The 21,850-nt window shown below is 37.9% G+C and overlaps 1 long non-coding RNA gene across 1 annotated transcript in view; it reads left to right on the top strand.

The window, feature by feature from the left end:
* Window positions 1-21,615, top strand: part of LOC133552845 (uncharacterized) — a 40,016-nt gene extending 18,401 nt beyond the window's left edge. Inside the window, exons 2-3 of the long non-coding RNA XR_009806778.1 lie at window positions 18,938-19,128; window positions 21,487-21,615. This is a non-coding gene — a long non-coding RNA (uncharacterized LOC133552845). The remainder of the gene's footprint in view (window positions 1-18,937; window positions 19,129-21,486) is intronic.
* Window positions 21,616-21,850: the final 235 nt, after the last annotated feature.

Below are 21,850 nucleotides of genomic sequence, written 5' to 3'. Positions count from 1 at the left end.
TCCTGAGATCTCATCAATCACCTTTTTTATCGTATCCATATCAATTCCATTACAATCAGTTGAAGTCTTTGATTTACATTTTTTCACAATTTTAACTATTTCCTCCTGTGTCACATTACTGAGGAACATGGAGTTGGGATTTCGTTCTATGGTATCATAATAGTCCTCAATTGAAACTGGGTCTGGAATCCTTTCTTCCAATTTTGGTCCAATATTTACAAAGTAGTTATTAAAGCTTTCAACTACTTCCTTTATGTTGTCATTATGTTTATTTCCGTCTAAGAAATATTTGGGGTAATCCCTCTTAGTGCCATTTTTAATAATGCTATTGAGAATGCCCCATGTTGCTGTCATATTATTTTTGTTCCTGTCCAATAATTCACCGTAATATTCTTTTCTACATGATCGTAGTATGTTTGTTAACTTGTTTTTATACTTTTTGTACTTAACTTCTGCCTCTGAAGTTCTTTGTACTATAAATTTTCTATATAGCGTATTCTTCTTCTTACAAGCATTTTTTAATCCTTTTGTCATCCATGGTTGATTATTCTTTCTCTGTTTACTACTGAGTTGTCTCCATGGACAATGTTTGTCATAAATTATTATGAACTTGTTTAAGAAATGTTCGTATGCTTCATCAACCTCTTCTTCATTGTACACATTGTCCCAATCTTGCTTTTGTAGCTCCATTTTGAAAGCAATCATCCTCTTCTGCGTGCAGTCTTTGAAATGTCCTTTTGTCTTCCATGTTCTTTTTGCAGTTTCCACCATATATTGTAAAAACTGGCAGATGATCACTAACGTCGGTTATAAATAAACCACTTATAGTGTTATTATCAAAATCATTAGTAAAAATATGATCAATAAGCGTGGCACAGTGTCCTGTGATTCTGCTTGACTTTGTGATTTTAGGATATAAACTGATGCTGTACATTGTATCAATGAAGTCATCAATAAACTTTTGCTTGTTGGGGTTCAATAAGTCAATATTAAAGTCACCGCATAAGAAAATAATTTTTTTACCATTGTCCATGTAAGTTGCCTTGATCCATTCTTCAAATGTTTCTATACTTGACCTAGGTGATCGGTATATACAACTAATTACTATGTTTTTGCTATTTTCCTGACATATTTCAATGGTAATACATTCTAAGATATTATCGATAGCAAATGACATGTTTTTTACCACTTTGTAGTTCAGGTTCTTCATCACATACACAGCTACTCCTCCTCCATTTTTGTTGGTTCTGTTAATATAGTTTAGTTCATATCCTTCCAGATCAAAATCTATTCCTTTTTTATCATCAATCCATGTTTCTGTGATGGCGATCACTTTGAAGGGTTCGTTGATGTGTTCTAAAAAGTTCTTAACGTTGTTGTAGTTTGCATACAAGCTTCTTCCAATAAAATGAATAATTGACAATTTGTTGTCACTTTTAATCTTGCTATTATATTGCTCATCTGTGTAATAAAAACAATTATTACTAATGTGGGGAAAAAAAATTGTATCTGGATCTATATCGTTTTCCAAATCCTGGTTTTTGTGCTCTTTGTTGCAGAAGTTTTGTAGTTCCATATTTCCTTGCTCAACAATCTTTGATGTCGTTACAATAATCTCTATAAGTGTAGATGGATGCAGTCCTGAATCTAAGTCTTTTTTAGTCGTCCCTTGCAGTGTAGTAGTGTTGATGTTGAATTTAGGTGCTTGTTTTCTGTCAGAGTCCATTATCATCGTTGTGGAAGCTGTGTAAACTTAAAATTTGTCCAGGTCTTTGATGTCATTGACAACAATTACTCTTGCTTCTGGACCTCCATTCAGCTAGATGTAGATTTTACAGTTGGCGCTCCAAGTTCCCTGGATTTTTCCCTGCTTTCTCAAGTCGCGTGCTTTCTTGGCGATTCCAGCATTACGTTTAGTGAGATGTTCATTCATGTACACATTTGTTCCCTTCAGCTTCTTTCCCTGTCTCAGCAATGCCATTTTAGATTTTCTGTTTACGAATTTCACGAGCACGACTGGAGTAGCGTTGTTGTCTCTTCTGTTCAGTGGGATGCATGTTTCGATGGTATTGTCGATTTCAATTTCCTTTGATTGCAGGAAGTTGACCACTTGCTGTTCTGCTGAGACAAGATCCATTTCACCTGGTTCACCTTCATTATTCACAGCTTTCGCATAGGATCTTGGTTTAATTCGGTGCCCTGTCACAATGATATCATTCATTCGTTTATCCTGCTCCATTTCATCTATGATATTCCACAGCATGTAGTTTTCTTCTTGAAGGGTTTTCATTTGTTGGCGCATATCTTCTTGAAAGGTCTTCAATTGTTGGCACATATCAGAGACTTCATTTTTTCTGGTGATGATTTCAGTTTGCAGACTTTCAATATTTTGCTGCAGACTTTTCACATCTTGTTTGTGTTCTTCCATTGCTTTTTTCTGATCTTTTTTTATTTCTTTAATTTCTTCTTTCATTTCAAGGAGTATTTTTAGTAGTACTCCTTGTTCCCCATCATGTCCTGTGTCCAGTCTCAAATCCTGGTCCCAGTTGTGTCCTGTGTCGGCTGACATCGAAGGTTTCGGGCTTTCAGTCTTCCCTTTACCTTTTGGCATACCGGCAGATCGATGACGTCAGTGCCTCTTGTGTCTTAAACGGCAGTTACTTTAGCAACTTGCAGCACGTTTAACTTGGTTGTTCCAACAATGCGTACCTTGTGTTCACAGATCAATTTGAGGTGTTAGTCTGTCAACTTATAACACTGCGACGTTGGAAGCACTTTAAAACAGCTGTAAACTCGCCGGAGTTTTTGGTTGCTAGGCAACCGCTTTGAGCTGCGGTAAGGCGCCGATGGCTTGAGGCAAACGTCTCATCCAACTTGCCTTATTTCAGCGTATCAGTGCCTCACAACTGACCAAAACGAGGTGAAGGATGCCAGGTGACTCTCATGTGGCTGTTATCGCAAATCAGTTGTCAAAATCTTCAGACTAAACAAAAACTCTGGTAGCAAAAGCGGAGCCTTTTTCTTTTGCGTCCTTTCTCATGAACAGGAAGTGAACAGGAACTTTAGAATTTGATGCCAGCAACACGTGACAAAGAAGTTGGGAAAGGTGGCAATAAATACTGATAAAGTTGAGGAATGCTCATCAAACACTTATTTGGAACATCCCACAGGTGTGCAGGTTAATTGCACACCTGTGGGGCGGTATAGCTCGGTTGGTAGAGCGGCCGTGCCAGCAACTTGAGGGTTGCAGGTTCGATCCCCGCTTCAGCCATCCTAGTCACTGCCGTTGTGTCCTTGGGCAAGATCATTTACCCACCTGCTCTCAGTGCCACCCACACTGGTTTAAATGTAAAAATAAGATATTGGGTTTCACTATGTAAAGCGCTTGGAGTCACTGGAGAAAAAAGCGCTATATAAATATAATTCACAATTCACAATTGGGAACAGGTGGGTGCCACGATTGGGTATAAAAACAGCTTCCCAAGAAATGCTCAGTATTTCACAAGAAAGGATGGAGCGAGGTACACGCCTTTGTCTATAACTGTGCGAGCAAATAGTCAAACAGTTTAAGAACAATGTTTCTCAAAGTGCAATTGCAAGAAATTTAGGGATTTCAACATCTACGCTCCATAATATCATCAAAAGGTTCAGAGAATCTGGAGAAATCACTCCACGTAAGTGGCATGGCCGGAAACCAACATTGAATGACCATGACCTTCGATCCCTCAGACGGCACTGTATCAAAAACCGACATCGATCTCTAAAAGATATCACCACATGGGTTTAGGAACACTTCAGAAAACCACTGTCACTAAATACAGTTTGTCGCTACATCTGTAAGTGCAAGTTAAAGCTCTACTATGCAAAGAGAAAGCCATTTATCAAAAACATCCAGAAACGCCGCCGGCTTCTCTGGGCCCAAGATCATATATGATGGACTGATGCAAAGTGGAAAAGTGTTCTGTTGGTGACGAGTCCACATTTCAAATTGTTTTTGGAAATATTCGACATCGTGTCATCCGGAACAAAGGGGAAGCAAACCATCCAGACTGTTATCGATGCAAAGTTCTAAAGCCAGCATCTGTGATGGTATGGGGGTGCATTAGTGCCCAAGGCATGGGTAACTTATTACACATCTGTGAAGGCACCATTAAAGGCTGAAAGGTACAAACAGGTTTTGGAACAACATATGCTGCCATCTAAGCGGCGTCTTTTTCATGGACACCCCTGTTTATTTCAGCAAGACAATGCCAAGCCACATTCAGCACGTGTTACAACAGCATGGCTTCGTAAAAAAAGAGCGCGGGTACTTTCCTGGCCCGCCTGCAGTCCAGACCTGTCTCCCATCGAAAATGCGTGGCGCATTATGAAGCGTAAAATACGACAGCGAGACCCCGGACTGTTGAACGACTGAAGCTCTACATAAAACAAGAATGGGAAAGAATTCCACTTTCAAAGCTTCAACAATTAGTTTCCTCAGTTCCCAAACGTTTATTGAGTGTTGTTAAAAGAAAAGGTGATGTAACACAGTGGTGAACATGCCCTTTCCCAACTACTTTGGCACATGTTGCAGCCATGAAATTCTAAGTCAATTATTATTTGCAAAAGAAAAATAAAGTTTATGAGTTTGAACATAAAATATGTTGTCTTTGTAGTGCATCCAATTGAATATGGTTTGAAAAAAATTTGCAAGTCATTGTATTCCGTTTAGATTTACATCTTACACCATTTCCAAACTCATATAGAAACGGGGTTTGTACATAAAAGCATGTTTTCCTGTAAGTTTATGAGCTGGACTATATTTACATGTATTATTTTGGTTTATTTCATCATAAAATAATGTAAAAACTAAATTGCAAGATTCTGGCCACAGCCACGCAGGTTTTAGGTACCAATGTGGTTCCTGCGGCTGTGAATCTTTGGGTGTCCCACGATTCGATTCAATATCGATTCTTGGGGTCACGATTCGATAATATATCGATTTTTTTTGGATTCGATTCGATTCTCGATTCAAAAACGATATTTTTCCGATTCAAAACGATTCCGTATTTATTCAATATATAGGATTTCAGCAGGATCTACCCCAGTCTGCTGAAATGCTAGCAAAATAGTAGGTTTAAAAAAAAAAAAGCTTTTATAATTGTAAAGGACAATGTTTTATCAGATGATTGCAATAATGTAAATTTGTTTTAACTGTTAAACAAACCAAAAATATCACTTATTTTATCTTTGTGAAAATATTGGACACAGTGTGTTGTCGAGCTTATGAGATGCGATGCAAGTGTAAGCCACTGTGACACTATTGTTCTTTTTTATTATTTTTATAAATGTCTAATGATAATGTCAGTGAGGGATTTTTAATCACTGCTATGCTGAAATAATAATTAATATTGATGCTGTTGTTGATAATATTCATTTTTGTTTCATTACTTTTGATTTGTTCTGTGTCGTGTTTGTGTCTCCTCTCAATTGCTCTGTTTATTGCAGTTCTGAGTGTTGCTGGGTCAGGTTTGGTTTTGGAATTGGATTGCATTGTTATGGTATTGCTGTGTAGTGGTTTGTTGGATTGTGCAAAAAAATAAATAAAATAAAATCGATTTTTTAAAAATGAGAATCGATTCTGAATCGCACAACGTAAACGATTCAATTCGTATTCGAATCAATTTTTTCCCCACACCCCTAGTGGTTCCCCATGTTTAGTTGCCCATACTCTCTCTATACAAGACTAGCTCAAAGCTGAAGTAATGTTGCATTCAAGTGCCACTGGGGAATCACACAATGCTGAAGTTGGCTCCCAAGTCGCCAGCTAACGATTGGAATGGTAATTTAACTGACACATCTGTGAAGACACCATTAACGCTGAAAGGTACATACGGGTTTTGGAGCAACATATGATTCCATCCAAGCAACATTAGCATGGACGCCCCTGCTTATTTCAGCAAGACATTTCCATGCTACATGTTACAACAGCGTGGCTTCATAGTAAAAGAGTCCGAGTACTAGACTGACCTGCCTGTCGTCCAGACCTGACTACCATTGAAAATGTGTGGCGCATTGAAATTTTAATTTCCCCTCGGGGATTAATAAAGTATTTCTGATTTTGAGCGTAAAATAGGACAACAGCGACCCCGGACTGTTGAACAACTTAAGCTGTACATCAAGCAAGAATGGGGAAAAAAAATCCACCCAAAAAACTTAAAAAAGTGGTCTCCTCAGTTACCAAACGTTTACTGAGTGTTGTTAAAAGGAAAGGCCATGTAACACAGTGGTAAAAATGCCCCTGTGCCAACTTTTTTGCAACGTGTAGCTGCCAATAAATTCTAAGTTAATGATTATTTGCAAAAAAAAAATGTTGTTTCTCAGTTCGAAAATTAAATATATTGTATTTGCAGTTTATTCAATTGAATATAGGTTAAACAGGATTTGCAAATCATTGTATTCTGTTTTTATTTACGAATTACACGACGTGCCAACTTCACTGGTAGAATACACACTGTAGAATACACACTGGAAAAGGGTTAAATGTGCCTTTTTTGCATTTCACAAAAAGAATAACGGTTTAACAATGAAAAACTGTAGGGTGTAACCAGTGGCGGAAAAAGTCAGAGCTGTGCCGGGGCCGGGCCCCATGACGGGGCCCCCTAAACCCAAATAATAAAGCTCACCCTAACATAACTTTACAACATACACGTGGATCTTTGGGCTTACTATGGTGAAGTTTTAACCAGGTTTTGTAAAATTAGCCAGCCAGCAACTTTTGCTGAAATTTGCAGTTTCCCATTTTCCCAAAACATATTAATTTTCTCACTTTTAGCATAGTACCAGCACATTCACAGGATGTAGAACAATAATTAAAGGGGAGCTGAACTTTTTATTTTAATTTGTCTAGGGACAAGCGCTAGAAAATGGATAGATGGATTCACAATTCTAATGTCAGACCAGAAAACTTATGCTTTTTAATGCATTCTAAGTGGTAAAAAAAAACATTCTGAGTCGTTGAGTTGTAAATAAACTTGAGCAAAATTCTAACTTATCTGTTTCTAACAATGGAGTCAATGGGAGCGGCTCTATTCCATCCACATAAATAGTGACCCCCAAAAGGAACAAGCAGTAGAAAATGGATGGATGGAATATAATAAACCCAAAAGTCTTTAAAAAAAAAAAAGTTTTCTCTTTAAAACATGCTGTAAAAATGCATATCATCTGAAAATATGCTTAGTTAAAAGGTTTTGTGGAAAAATAAATGTGCATCAAAGGTGGCGACTTGTCCATGGTGTACCCCGCCTTCTGCCCATGTGCAGCTGGAATAGGCTCCAGCAAAAGGAGGTCAGTAAGCACAACCAGAATTATGCCGTACATAGGGCGCACCGGGGTTTAAGGTGCACTGGATTTTAAGTGTGCCTTATAGTCAGAAAAATAGGATATTTTGCTAGTTTTACTACTTACGTATAAAATACTACACGGTCCAGCACCATCCTATCTTGCCGATTGTATTGTACCATATGTCCCGGCAAGAAATCTGCGTTCAAAGAACTCTGGCTTATTAGTGATTCCCAGAGCCCAAAAAAAGTCAGCTGGCTATAGAGCGTTTTCTATTTGGGCTCCAGTAATCTGAAATGCACAGCAGAAGCATTTAAGTCCCATCTTAAAACTAAATTGTATACTCTAGCCCAGGGGTAGGGAACCTATGGCTCTAGAGCCAGATGTGGCTCTTTTGATGACTGCATCTGGCTCCCGGATAAATCTTAGCTGACATTGCTTAACACGATAAGTAATGAATAATTCCGCTGGTAATCACGATGTTAAAAATAACGTTCAAAATATAAAACATTCTTCATGCATTTTAATCCATCCATCCGTTTCAACCGCACCTGTTCAAAAAATAACAATGTTATTAAAAATAATTACAGACTTATTATACTCAAAAAATGTTGGTTTCACTTAAAAAATGCACGCATTTAGTTCTATTCAATGTTACAAAATATGATATGGCTCTCATGGAAATACATTTTAAAATCTCTCAGCCAAAAAGGTTCCCGACCCCTGCTCTAGCCTTTTAAATAGACCCCCTTTTAGACCAGTTGAGCTGCCATTTCTTTTCTTTCTTACTCTGCCCCCCTTTCTCTTGTGGAAGGGAGGGCACAGGTCCGGTGGCCATGGATGAAGTGATGGCTGTCCAGAGTTGGGACCCAGGGTGAATCGGTTGAGGACATCTCTACGCTGCTGACCCGTCTCCTCTCGGGATGGTCTCCTGCTGGCCCCCCACTATGGACTGGACTCTCACTATTATGTTAGATCCACTAGGGACTGGACTTTCACAATATTATGCTAGACCCACCCATTGCATCAGGTCTCCACTGGGGGGGGGTCACCCACATCTGTGGTCCATAGTCATTCACATTGACATCCCACTGGGTTGTGAGTATTTCCTTTCCCTTATGTGGGATCTGAACCGAGGATGTCGTTGTGACTTATGCAGCCCTTTGAGACACTTGTGATTTAGGGCTATATAAATAAACGTTGATTGGAAGATTGATTGATAGTTTTGAGCATATATGTCAATGTTTATTTATTTATTATATTATTTTATTTGAACAGGGACAACGCACATTGATCAACATTGCAATAAATGCACACATTTTAGCTACAAAGCTAGTTTCCAACCATAATTCCTGGGCAAGCTGTAGATCGCCAGGAGCAAACAATATACCATTAAAAGAACAATCGTTAAGAGCTTAGTAAATAGTAAACCAATTGATTATTATGTCACACATATCTACGGCAACATTCAGCACAGGCACTATACATTAAGCACCATGAACACTTGTACACAGGCATGGCTACACTGCAGCAGAGAAGAAGAACAAAGCAGCAAAATGGAATGCAGTAATGATGATGTTCACAAGTCTGATTCTCAAGTAGCCATGATTTTAGCATGTTTTTAAATTGCCTTAATGCAGTGGTTCTCAACCTTTTTTCAGTGATGTACCCTGTGAACATTTTTTTTATTTAAGTACACCCCTAATCAGAGCAAAGCATTTTTGGTTGAAAAAAAGAGATAAAAAAGTCAAATACAGCACTATGTCATCAGTTTCTGATTCATTAAATTGTATAACAGTGCTAAATATTGTTCATCTGTAGTGGTCTTTCTTGAACTAATTGTAAAAAAAAGATATAAAAATAACAAAAAATTTGTTGATTCAATTATAAATAAAGATTTCTACACATAGAAGTAATCATCAACTTAAAGTGCCCTCTTTGGGGATTGTTATAGATATCCATCTGGATTCATGAACTTAATTATAATCAATCAATCAATCAATGTTTAATTCTAAACATTTCTTCACAAAAAAAGAAATCTTTAACATCAATATTTATGGAACATGTCCACAAAAAATCTAGCTGTCAACACTGAATATTGCATTGTTGCATTTCTTTTCATAGTTTATTAACTTACATTCATATTTTTTAAGTATTATTCTATAAATATATTTATAAAGGTTTTTCTGAATTGTTGCTGTTTTTAGAATATTTAAAAAAAAATCTCACGTACCCCTTGGCATACCTTCAAGTACCCCCAGGGGTACGCGTACCCCCATTTGAGAATCACTGCCTTAATGTATCAACATAGCGTATATGAGAAGGGATAATGTTCAAAAACTGGATTGCCCTTACTGAGAAGCCCGAATGGCTGAAAGCATTTTTCTTGAGGGGAACTATGCGGTTGTTTGAGGAGGCGGATCTAGTTTATCCCCTTTTAGCATCCTCTACAACCTGTCGTCACGTCCGCTTTTCCTCCATACAAACAGCGTGCCAGCCCAGTCACGTATTATATGTCGCTTCTACACACACACACAAGTGAATGCAAGGCATACTTTGTCAACAGCCATACAGGTCACACTGAGGGTGGCCGTATAAACAACTTTAACACTGTGAACCCACACCAAACAAGAATGACAAACACATTTCGGGAGAACATCAGCACCGTAACACAACATAAACACAACAGAACAAATACTCAGAACCCCTTGCAGCACTAACTCTTCCGGGACGCTACAATATACACCCCCACTACCAACAAAACTCTATTTTGCCAGTCACTATAAAGTTATATAAGCCTTGCTTGTTCAATATTCAATACAAAACTTGTTTGGGTCCCTATTAAAATGTTAAGTTGTTCAACTTTGGCCCGCGGCTTTGTTCAGTTTAGAATTTTGGCCCACTCTGTATTTGAGTTTGACACCCCTGGAATAGACTATATCTTTATTGTCATTGTACATTGTACAATGAAATTGTAAACAAAAACTAATCCATCCATCCATTTCTACGGCTTATCCCCTTTTGAGGTCGCGGGGGGCGCTGGCGCCTATCTCAGCTACAATTGGGCGGAAGGCGGGGTACACCCTGGACAAGTCGCCACCTAATCGCAGCAAAAACTAATTTATTGCAAATTCATAATAACACTTAAAAACATAAGAACATAGATACATGGATACAAATACATACAAATACCAAACACACAGCTCACATGCACAGTCATTATTGTCTTGTGTTCAACGACACTATTGCTTTCGGGTAAAAAGTGTTCTTAGATCTGTTTGTCCGACATTTTATTGTCCTGTACCTCCTGCCCAAGGGCAGCAGTTCAAAAAGTTTATGTCCGGGGTGAGATGGGTCCCTTATGATGTTTTGGGTCTTTTTGAGGCACCTGACACTGTACAGTTCATCTAGGGAGGGCAGAGAGCAGCCGGTGATCTTCATGGCAGTTTTTATGATCCTCTGAAGTGTGTTTCTCTCTGCCACCGTGGAGCTGGCATACCATACACACATGCAGTATGTCAGCACACTCTCTATGGAGCAGCGATAAAAGGACACAAGCAGTTTTTGTGACAGGTGGTTCTTTTTGAAGAGTCTCAGAAAGTAAAGTCTCTGCTGGGCCCTTTTGATGGTCACTGAGGTGTTCATACTCCACGACAGGTCTTCCTTGATCTGGATCCCCAGAAACCTGACGTTAGAGACCCTTTCACATAGTCCCCATTGATGTACAGCGGTTGGATGTTTCTCATTTTTTTCTTCCGGGAAATCCATGATCAGCTCCTTCGTCTTGGTGGTAATAAGGACCAGGTTATCCCTGCACCACCCAGTCAGCCGCTCCACTTTATTTCTGTAGGCAGACTCATCCCTCCCAGAAATGAGTCCCACCACTGTGGTGTCATCTGCAAATTTAATAGTGGTATTGCTGGCATGAGCATGGGTGGAGTCATTACTATAGAGGGTGTAGTGTAGGGGGCTTAGCACGCAGCCCTGGGGGGAGCCAGTGCTGATGCTGATGGATGCTAAGAGGTGGGAGCCTTATCTCACCCTTTGAGAGCGATTTGTCAGGAAGTCCAGGATCCAGTGGCAGATGCAGGAAGACAGTCCCAGCCCCGTCAGTTTGAGCACCAGTCTGTGGGGGAGGATGGTTTTGAACGCAGAGCTAAAATCAACAAAGCGTAGCCTTGCATAGCTCCCCTGCTGCTTTAAAGGTGGCTCAGAGCAGTGTGCGTAATCTAACACCATCCTTGTTTAAACTCTGTCTGATATACCTAAAATTAGTAAGATTTAGTTAAGCAACGCAAATTACTTTCATGGCATGCTTTTTAAAAGTAAATTGTGACTCTAAAATGATACACAGGCACATCAGGATATGGTAAATTGGATTTCCTCGTTGTGAAAACATCTACTCTGTCTTTAACATTTGAATTAAGACACATGAGTTGTGAAGACATTTGGAAACAGACTCCATAGTTTTAGAAAGTTTTTTTTTGTGATTTCCTGCTTTTCCTTCATATGTACATACTCTTAGATCACAATATCATCTGCATTCATTTTGTACAAACCCCGTTTCAATTTGAGTTGGGAAATTGCGTTAGATGTAAATACAAACGGAATACAATGATTTGCAAATCGTTTTCAACCCATATTCAATTGAATACACTACAAAGACAAGATTTGATGTTTAAACTCATAAACTTTGTTTTTTTTGCAAATAATAATTAACTTAGAATTTCATGGCTGCAACACGTGCCAAAGTAGAGTTTGAGTTTATTTCGAACATGCAAGCATACATGATACAACACAATTTCCAGTTTCTCTTTTCAACATGTTCGAAAAGGAGTAGGAAGAATCAGAGCTCATTTAATCCTTCCCCTTTTCTTTTACATAACAGTTGCTAAAACTTTTGTTCACTTCCTGTTCTCAATGTATTCACAATATACTCCATAAGTAAACACAATAAAAATAAATAAATAATTGGTGAAGTAAGTTTTATTCCATACGATGAGATAAGTAAGATTATTTTGAGAATGAATGGGTGAATACATTTAGAATGTTTATCATGGTTCTTCTTTTTTGTACTTTGTAAACACTTCCAGTTTGAAGAGTTTCTTGAAGTGGATCGTATTAGTACATTCCATAATTTAATTCCACATATTGATATACTGAAGGTCTTAAGTGTTGTACGTGCATACAAATGTTTTAAATTAGATTTTTCTCCAAGATTATATTTTTCCTCTTTTGTTGAGAATAATTGTTGTATAGTTTTGGGAAGCAGGTTATAGTTTGCTTTGTGTATAATTTTAGCGGTTTGCAATTTCACTATGTTGTGGAATTTCAGTGTCTTTGATTCAGTAAAAAAAAAGGGTTTGTATGTTCTCTATATCCAACATTATGTATTATTCTAACTGATCTTTTTTGTAACACTGTTAGTGAATGAAGTGTACTTTTGTAATTATTTCCCCATATTTCTACACAGTAACTCAGATATGGTAACTCTATTGAGCAGTAGAGAATATAAAGTGATTTTTGGTCTAGAAAATATTTGGCTTTATTCAATATTGACGTGTTTCTTGCTACTTTATGTTGTATATTTTTTACATGAGATTTCCAGTTCAATTTATCATCAATCATTATACCTAGAAATTTGGTTTCATTTACTCTTTCAATTTCTATTCCGTCTATTTGTATTTGTGTTTGACTTTCTCTTCTACTGTTGCCAAATAGCATTATCTTAGTTTTACTGAGTTTCAATGATAGTCAGTTTTTGTCAAACCATTTTTTTAATGTGTTCATTTCTTCTGTTATTATTTGTATTATCTTCTGTGTGTTCTCTCCTGAACAAAACACTGTTGTATCATCTGCAATAATACTAACTTTAAATCTCTTGTAACTTTACAAATGTCATTTATATAGAGATTGAATAATTTAGGTCTTAGTATTGATCCCTGAGGTACACCACAGGATATATTTAGCATTGTAGAAGTGTGTTCGCCTAGCTTCACGTATTGTTTCCTGTTCGTTAGATAACTTCTTATCCAGTTTAAGACTAACCCTCTGATGCCATATCGTTCTACTTTTTTGATTAAAATATTGTGATTAATTGTGTCAAATGCTTTAGTTAGATCCATAAACACTGCTGCCGCATATTTTTTTACTATCTATTGCATTGGTAATTTATTCTGTAATTTCAATTAAAGCCATCGAAGTTGAAACATTAGCTCTGTATTGGTTCTCTTCGAGTATTCTATTTTTATTTATGAAACTCTCTAATCTGTTTTTGAAAATTTTTTCAATGATTTTAGAAAATTGTGGAAGTAAAGAAACAGGTCTATAATTTGTAAATAGATGTTTATCTCCAGTCTTATAAATTGGTCCAACTTTAGCTATTTTCATTTTGTTTGGAAATGTACATGTTTGAAATGATAGGTTACTAATATACATTAATGGTCCTGAGATCTCAACAATAACCTTTTTTATCGTTTCCATATCAATTCCGTTACAATCAGTTGAAGTCTATGATTTACATTTTTTCACGATTTTAACTATTTCCCCCTGTGTCACATTTCTGAGGAACATGGAGTTGGGATTTCGCTCTATGGTATCATTATAGTCCTCAATTGAAACTGGGTCTGGAATCCTTTCTTCCAATTTTGGTCCAATATTTACAAAGTACTTATTAAGGCTGTCAACTACTTCCTTTATGTTGTCATTATGTTTATTTCCGTCTAAGAAATATTTGGGGTAATCCCTCTTAGTGCCATTTTTAATAATGCTATTGAGAATGCCCCATGTTGCTGTCATATTATTTTTGTTCCTGTCCAATAATTCACTGTAATATTCTTTTCTACATGATCGTAGTATGTTTGTTAACTTGTTTTTATACTTTTTGTACTTAACTTCTGCCTCTGTAGTTCTTTGTACTATACATTTTCTATATAGTATATTCTTCTTCTTACAAGCATTATTTAATCCTTTTGTCATCCATGGTTGATTATTCTTTCTCTGTTTACTACTGAGTTGTCTCCATGGACAATGTTTGTCATAACGTATTATGAACTTGTTTAAGAAATGTTCATATGCTTCATCAACCTCTTTTTCATTCTACACATTGTCCCAATCTTGCTTTTGTAGCTCCATTTTGAAAGCAATCATCCTCTTCTGCGTGCAGTCTTCGAAATGTCCTTTTGTCTTCCATGTTCTTTTTGCAGTTTCCATCATATATTGTAAAAATTGGCAGATGATCACTAACGTCGGTTATAAGTAGACCACTTGTAGTGTTATTATCAAAATCATTGGTAAAAATATTATCAATAAGCGTGGCACAGTGTCCTGTGATTCTGCTTGGCTTTGTGATTTTAAGATATAAACTGATGCTGTACATTGTATCAATGAAGTCATCAATAGACTTTTGCTTGTTAGGGTTCAATAAGTCAATATTAAAGTCACCGCATAAGAAAATTATTTTTTTACCATTCTCTGTAAGTTGCCTTCATCCATTCTTCAAATGTTTCTATACTTGACTTAGGTGATCTGTATATACAACTGATTACTATGTTTTTGCTATTTTCCAGACATATTTCAATGGTAATACATTCTAAGATATTATCTATAGCAAATTACATGTTTTCTACCACTTTGTAGTTCAGGTTCTTCATCACATACACAGCTACTCCTCCTCCATTTTTGTTGGTTCTGTTGATGTAGTTTAGTTCATATCCTTCCAGATCAAAATCTATTCCTTTTTTTATCATCAATCCATGTTTCTGTGACGGCGATCACTTTGAAGGGTTCGTTGCTGTGTTCCAAAAAGTTCTTAATGTTGTGTTAGTTTGCATACAAGCATCTGCTATTAAAATAGATAATTGACAAAATGTTATCACTTTTAATGATACTATTGTATTGCTCATCTGTGTAATAAAAACAATTATTACTGATGTGGGGAAAACATTTTTAATCTGGATCTATATCGTTTTCCAAATCCTGGTTTTTGTGATCTTTTTTGCAGAAATTTTGTAGTTCCATGTTTCGTTGTTCAACAATCTTTGATGTCGTTTCAATAATCTCTATAAGTGTAGATGGATGCAATCCTGAATCTAGTTCTTCTTTTTTAGTCGTCCCTTGCAGCGTAGTAGTGTTGATGTTGAATTTAGGTGCTTGTTTTCTGTCAGAGTCCATTATCATCGTTGTTGTGGAAGCTGTGTAAACTTAAAATTTGTCCAGGTCCTTGATATCATTGATAACAAGTACTCTTGCTTCTGGACCTCCATTCAGCTTGATGTAGATTTTACAGTTGGCGCTCCAAGTTCCCTGGATTTTTCCCTGCTTTCTCAAGTCGCGTGCTTTCTTGGCGATTCCAGCATTACGTTTAGTGAGATGTTCATTCATGTACACATTTGTTCCCTTCAGCTTCTTTCCCTGTCACAGCAATGCCATTTTAGATTTTCTATTTACGAGTTTCACAAGCACGACTGGTTTGGCTTTGTCTCTTCAGTTCAGTGGGATGCATGTTTCGATGGTATTAATGTCGATTTCAATTTCCTTTGATTGCAGGAAGTTGACCACTTGCTGTTCTGCTAAGACAAGATCCATTTCATCTGGTTCACCTTCATTATTCACAGCTTTCACATAGGATCTTGGTTTAATTCGGTGCCCTGTCACGATGATATCATTCATTCATTTATCCTGCTCCATTTCATCTATGATATTCCACTGCATGTAGTTTTCTTCTTGAAGGGTCTTCATTTGTTGGCGCATTTCTTCTTGAAAAATCTTCATTTGTTGGCACATATCAGAGACTTCATTTTTTGTGGTGATGATTTGAGTTTGCAGACTTTCTATATTCTGCTGCAGACTTTTCACATCTTGATTGTGTTCTGTTATTGCTTTTAACAGATATTTTTTTATTTCTTCTTTCAATTCATGGAGTAATTTTAGTATTACCCCTTCTTTATTCCCATCATGTCCTGTGTCCAGTCTCAAGTCTTGGTCCCAGTTGTGTCCTGTGTCTGCTGACACCGAAGGTTTCGGGCTTTCAATCTTCCCTTTACCTTTAGGCATCGCGGCAGATCGATGACGTCAGTGCCTCTTGTGTCTTAAACGGCAGTTACTTTAGCAACTTGCAGCACGTTTAACTTGTTTGTTCCAACAATGCGTACCTTGCGTTGTCCACAGATCAATTTGAGGTGTTAGTCTCTCCACTTATAACACTCTGCGACGTTGGAAGCACTTTAAAACAGCTGTAAACTCGCCGTAGCTTTTGGTTGCTAGGCAACCGCTTGAACTGCGGTAAGGCGCCAATGGCTTGAGGCAAACATCTCTTCCAACTTGCCTTGTTTCAGCGTATCAGTGCCTTTCAACTGACCAAAATCAGGTCAAAGATGCCCAATGACTCTCCTGTGGCTTTAATCGCAAATCAGTTGTCAAAATCTTCAGACTAAACAAAAACTCCGGTAGCAAAAGCGGAGCCTTTTTCTTTTGCGTCCTTTTCTCATGAACAGGAAGTGACGTAGTTGGGAAAGCGCACGTTCACCACTGTGTTACATCACCTTTTTTTTTAACAACACTCAATAAACGTTTGGGAACTGAGAAAACTAATTGTTGAAGCTTTGAAAGTGGAATTCTTTCCCATACTTGTTTTATGTAGAGCTTCAGTCATTCAACAGTCCGGGGTCACCGCTGTCATATTTTATGCTTCATAATGCGCCACACATTTTTGATGGGAGACAGGTCTGCACTGCAGGCGAGCCAGGAAATTACCCGCACTTTTTTTTAATAAATCCGCCCTGTTGTAACACTAGCTGAATGTGGCTTGGCATTGTCTTGCTGAAATAAGCAGGGGCGTCCATGAAAAAGACGGCGCTTAGATGGCAGCATATGTTGTTCCAAAACCTGTATGTACCTTTCAGCATTAATGGTGCCTTCACAGATGTGTAAGTTAATGCACCCCCATACCATCATAGATGCTGACTTTTGAACTTTGCATCGATAACAGTCTGGATGGTTTGCCTCCCCTTTGGTCGGGCTGAGACGATGTTGAATATTTCCAAAAACAATTTGAAATGGACTCGTCAAACCACAGAACACTTTTTCACTTGGCATCAGTCCATCCTAGATGATCTCGTGCCCAGACAAGCCGGCGGCGTTTCTGGATGTTGTTGATAAATGGCTTTCTCTTTGCAAAATAGAGCTTTAACTTGGACTTACAGATGTAGCGACAAACTGTATTTAGTGACAGTGTTTTTCTGAAGTGTTCCTAAGCCCATGTGGTGATATTTTAAGTGATTGATGTCGGTTTTTGATACAGTGCCATCTGAGGGATCGAAGGTTACGGTTTCCGGCCATGTCGCTTAAGTAGAGTGATTTTTCCAGATTCTCTGAACCTTTAGATGATATTATGGACCGTAGATGTTGAAATCCCTAAATTTCTTGCAATTGCACTTTGAGAAACGTTGTTCTTAAACTATTTGGTCACGCAGTTGTGGACAAAGGGGCGTACTTCGCCCCATCCTTTCTTGTGAAGGACTGAGAATTTTATGGAAGCTGTTTTTATACCCAATCTTGGCACCCACCTTTTCCCAATTAGCCTGCACACCTGTGAGATGTTCCAAATAAGTGTTTGATGAGCATTCCTCAATTATATCAGTATTTATATGTAAAGCCCAAAAAAAGTCTGCGGGCTATAGAGTGTTTTCATTTCGGGCTCCGGTACTCTGGAATGCCCTCCCGGTAAAAGTTCGAGATGCCACCTCAGTAGAAGCATTTAAGTCTCACCTTAAAACTCATTTGTATACTCTAGCCTTTAAATAGACTCCCTTTTTCGACCAGTTGATCTGCCGTTTCTTTTCTTTTTCTCCTATGTCCCACTCTCCCTCGTGGAGGGGGTCCGGTCCGATCCGGTGGCCATGTACTGCTCGCCTGTGTATCGGCTGGGGACATCTCTGTGCTGCTGATCCGCCTCCGCTTGGGATGTTTTCCTGCAGGCTCCGCTGTGAACGTGACTCTCGATGCTGTGTTGGATCCGCTTTGGACTGGACTCTTGCGACTGTGTTGGATCCATTATGGATTGAACTTTCACAGTATCATGTTAGACCCGCTCGACATCCATTGCTTTCCTCCTCTCCAAGGTTCTCATAGTCATCATTGTCACCGACGTCCCTCTGGGTGTGAGTTTTCCTTGTCCTTATGTGGGCCTACCGAGGATGTCGTAGTGGTTTGTGCAGCCCTTTGAGACACTAGTGATTTAGGGCTATATAAGTAAACATTGATTGATTGATATTTATTGCCACGTTTCCCAACTTCTTTGTCACATGTTGCTGGCATCAAATTCTAGAGTTAATGATTATTAAAAAAAAAAAAATGTTTATCAGTTTGAACATCAAAAATGTTGTCTTTGTAGCATATTCAACTGAATATGGTTTAAAAAGGATTTGAGAATCATTGTATTCCGTTTATATTTACATCTAACACAATTTCCCAACTCATATGGTAACGGGGTTTGTACGTTCACACGTACAAAAACTTTTTACAAAGAAATGGCATCCGAACTGCCAGTGTACCATACAGGCCCGATTGCTGAATTGCTACACAGATGGTTGGCTGTAAAGTTCTCCTCTCTCCACAGGGGAATGCTGCATCTCTGACAGAGTGGCCATCAGGTTCTTGGTCACCTCCCTGACTAGACCAAGATGAATGCAGCAATGTACAGAGACATCCTGGATGAAAACAAACAATTCCCATTCAACCTGATGGAGCTTGAGAGGTGCTGCAAAGAGAAATTTGCAAAGAGGAATGGGTTAAACTGCCCATTCATAGGTAAGCCAAGCTTGTGGCATTGTATCCAAAAAGAATTGAGGCTGTAAATGCTGCCATAAGTGCATCAACATATATACACAGCAAAAAATGGAATGTTGAATTGACTCCCACAAAATTGATTTTAACTCTTTAAAAGGGTTTATATAGCGCCACACTTTTCAGAGTTAAACTAACATTTTCACAATAGTTAATCATTTAACCCTATGTCCGAGTTCCTTCTTTAACTCACCAACCTGGGTTAAATAAACACTTTGTGAGTTGTCATTAACACATACCGTATTTCCTTGAATTGCCGCCGGGGCGCTAATTAATTTAAAACATCTCACTCCTGCGCTTACCAAAGGCATGCGGTAAAAGTAAGCATGCGCTAATTATTTTAAAACCTCTTCTCACTCCGGCACTAACCAAAGGCATGCAGTAAAAATTTGAGTGTGATGTAAGCTTGGACCTTAAATCCTACTGAATAGCTCTTAAACTTCTTCCCTTTCTGCGATTTCAAGTTACCGGTATTGAAATCAGCCGCCTCCTTTTTGAAAATGATGACAGGGACGTGTCACTCGTAACGTCACGAGTTTGACCAGGCGGTAATACTAAGCATGCGCTAATTATTTTGCGAATCGACTTTGACCCGGCAGTAATTCAAAGCAGGCGCATATTATATGCCCTGCGGCAATTCGAGGAAATACGGTATGTCAGAGTACTTCTTTAAATCACCAGACTGGGTTAAATTAAAACTTTGTGAATTGTGAGTTGTCATTAACATTATGTCAAAATATTTTTTTTTAATTCACCAAACTCGGTTAAATTAACACTAAGCGAAACTAAGCAAGTTAACACTTTTTCAGGGTTTATATAGCTCCACATTCTACAGAGTTAAAATAACATTTTACAAAATAGTTAAGTTCTTAACACGTTTTTAGAGTTTCTTCTTTAATACTAAATTGAATATGTTACAATAAAATGATACACACAAAAATCGAATATAAACACTTAATTTCCAAGAACATTTTTTTGGTTTGTCCCATCCAGTCAGATTAAAAAAAACAACATAAATGATGGTTTGATGTACAAATTTCCATCTGCAGAGCCATATGAGTTTTGAATATCAAATGGTTTCTAACAGTTCTCTCAGTTTGTAATACTTTAAATGCATGGTAATGTTCATCAAAGTTCTCAGTGAATAGCTTCTGTGTCAATAGAAGATGTCAGGTTCAAACACTGATGACATCTATTAATCAGACAAGAAGCAAGGAACCATGCAGAGACAGAGTTCAATTTAGCTCATGAGGAGAACGCATGGAGCTGCACACTTAGTCACAGTCTCGCCTTACGCTCCAAGGTACAGCTCCCGCGTCCCTCTATTCACTCAGGAGTTCCACAGTCACTGTGGCCACCTCTAAAAGGAGTGGTCACATATATTATGCAAAGTAGGTCCAGTACGCACAATCCGTAACGGAATGTGCTGAGGGCCTTGTGATTTCCTTGTTTTTGCTTCGTCTGCGTGCTGTCATCTTATCTTTGTTGAGGTCTCTGAAGTCCTTGGCTGTTAGCAGGCTAAAACAAAGATAACATCTTTGGCTGAGGCAAGAAGTTTTGTCCTTCCACAGATAGAACAAATGCAACTTGATCACAATAGCTAATAACTATAGCAACAGACTTTAAGCATACTAAAGTTGTGTGATAATTTATATATATATATGATTATTCTAACAAGGAGAAGGTATATATTGATCTGGCATTGTTTAAAAAGGTAATGTATCGATTTTATCGATACTGAAAAAGAAAACATTGGCTATATCTGCAGGCTTTATAAAAAAAATAGTTTTTAGCACTTTTAAATACATAAAGACGTTAAAGATATCTGAAGCGAAGCTGGTGGGTGAGAAATGAATAAGCCACCACTGCGGTCCATTGTGTGGAAACAGGCTTTTGCAAAGACAGTGATGTTCCTAGTAAGTCGCTCTCTGTTTGTAGGATATGTAAAATACTATGGTAACACAATTAATCTCTTGAAATCACTATGGCACCATGGTATTGCACACATGCCGACTGCCCAGATACAGCAGCAACACAAAGTAGGGGTTGGTTGTACATGCTTTAATTATTGGACTTGTGTTAAAAAACAACAGCCAAAGTACCAGGTAACCTACGGATAATTCAACCAAAGAACATGTTGGTTGCACTTTGTTTTTGAACCACTGCCTTACAAGAAATAACAGGAAACATCATTGAGTGGTCTGCTGTTTCTTCCCTTCCTTAATTGCTCCCTATAAGTTAATTGTAAATCATAAATCATGCACCTCACATGGACAAAAGGAGTCTGAGTAGGTATTCCAACAGGTTGGTGTACTTTGACAGCCCTTTAGGACCTGAAGCTGGCGAGGACGACACGAAAAGACACGTGGTCCCCCCACAACCCACCCCTTTTCTTTGGTAGGATTAGGACCGTGGTTCTCAAATGGGGGTACGCCTACCCCTGGGGATACTTGAAGGTATGCCAAGGGGTATGTGAGATTTTTTTTTTTTAATTATAAAAATAGCAACAATTCAAAAATCCTTTATAAATATATTTATTAAATAATACTTCAAAAAAGTATGTATGTAATTTAATTAACTGTGAAAAAAAATACATCAATGCAGTGTTGACAGATAGATTTTTATGGACATGTTCCATAAATATTGATGTTAAAGATTTCTTTTTTTGTGAAGAAATGTTTAGAAT

Source organism: Nerophis ophidion, linkage group LG05, assembly GCF_033978795.1.
Source record: "Nerophis ophidion isolate RoL-2023_Sa linkage group LG05, RoL_Noph_v1.0, whole genome shotgun sequence".
Classification (NCBI taxonomy): Eukaryota; Metazoa; Chordata; class Actinopteri; order Syngnathiformes; family Syngnathidae; genus Nerophis; species Nerophis ophidion.
This window is presented reverse-complemented; position numbering and strand designations above follow the sequence as displayed.